A 1,681-nucleotide genomic window follows, 5' to 3' on the forward strand; every position below is an offset into this window, starting at 1 on the left:
TGTCATATCTTCCCAGTTTTGCCTTAATTGTTTTCTTCTTCTGTCATATCTTCCCAGTTTTGCCTTAATTGTTTTCTTCTTCTGTCATATCTTCCCAGTTTTGCCTTAATTATTTTGTTCTATTGTCATATCTTCCCAGTTTTGCCTTAATTGTTTTCTTCTTCTGTCATATCTTCCCAGTTTTGCCTTAATTGTTACTACTCTCTGTTTCAAATCTTCCAACATCGCATCATACCTATTATCTCTTACTCTAGGTTTTTTCCAGTCACTGTTTTATGCTTTCGTTTTGCAATTCTCTTCTTTTCAGTCTCAGTTTGTCCTAAATGTCTTTTGAACTTTCTTTCTCACTAATTCCTCTTCGCCAGTACGCTTCTTTATGTTCCTTTTGTTCTCCTCTTTTGTATCCAACTTTTTCTGCAGCAATCATAACTGTAACCTTAAGAATCTTGTTGGTTTCAATAGTAGTAGTAGTAGTTGTTGTCGCTGCCGCCGCCGCTGCTGTTGTTGATATTATTGTTGTTGCTGTTGTTGTTGCTGTTGTTGTTGTTGTTGATGTTGTTTAGTAGTTTGAAGCTGAGTGTAGTGTGGTCGTGTAGTTTTGTTTTATTGCCTTTGAGTTGTTCTCAATAAGGTTGACTATCTTCTGTTGGGCAGCAATTGGGCAGTTGGTGTTGTATAACTTATGTTGCCTCGTGGGATGTATTTTAGGCGCGAGTCTATAATTTCTTGGTTTAAAATATGTCCTACAATGTTACCGTTTAGTAATTGTCATGTTTTTGAATTTGGAGAACCTTGGTTCTATTTCAGTTGCGTAGCATCGGCTACAAAGCACCCGGAGCACAGCAAGTAAGACCTTAGCCCACTGCTTGTCCAAAGCATTTCCATAAGTTTCTACTGTACATCTATGCTTGTTTTCAGTCACTTAGCTCCTCCCTGTTTCATACGTTCTGACTAATCACTAATCTTTCCTTTCCACAAGTCCGGTGGTTGAAGATGTTGAGAATGTGTATCATATATGATGCATGGATGTCACGGAATTATATCGTCCAACCCATGCTAGCATGGAAAGCGGACGTTAAACGATGATGATGATGATGATGATGATACACAGAACAGGTGAAAAGGTGTTCAGTGTTCTGAAAGTACACGGCCTAATGGTTTGAGTGTCGGGAGCTGATGATCGTAGGTTCGATTCTTGGAGCGGGGGGACGCGTCGTGTTCTTGTGCAAGAAACAGTATTTCACATTGCTCCACTCTACTCAGCCGTAAGTTGAGTCCCAGCTGAGTGCTGAGTGCAACTCTCTCTTCTTTTTCCCTTTCCCCGATACATGAGTTTGGTTACACAAAATTATTGCATGTCACCATCGTCACATCAAATTAATTTACTCGTTTTCAAACCCCTAAACTGCATGTTAACCCAGCACCATTTCGAATGAGAGATTAATACCCTTCTGTGAGCCTCCTCTCAGTAACAATAAATGTGATAGTCGGGGGTGGATTGTGGTACCTTCTGGTCCTGATGAGAATAGACCAGAACTGGATGAATTTTGATCATAAGTCTGTTCGACCATAACCGACCTAGGGCTAAACCATCACCACCATCATACGAACAACAACAGCGATCAACTTCTCATTTCACCCGTCCATTGTGCACAGATGACATTCAAAGTTTAGTGTTTCT

At 40.2% G+C, this 1,681-nt stretch overlaps 1 protein-coding gene across 2 annotated transcripts in view; it reads left to right on the plus strand.

Moving 5' to 3' along the window:
• The window catches only part of LOC106870846 (uncharacterized protein C8orf74 homolog), a 33,506-nt gene that overhangs the window by 13,710 nt on the left and 18,115 nt on the right, over positions 1-1,681 (plus strand). The window lies entirely within an intron of this gene.

The sequence above is a fragment of the Octopus bimaculoides genome, chromosome 23, assembly GCF_001194135.2.
Source record: "Octopus bimaculoides isolate UCB-OBI-ISO-001 chromosome 23, ASM119413v2, whole genome shotgun sequence".
Classification (NCBI taxonomy): domain Eukaryota; kingdom Metazoa; phylum Mollusca; class Cephalopoda; order Octopoda; family Octopodidae; genus Octopus; species Octopus bimaculoides.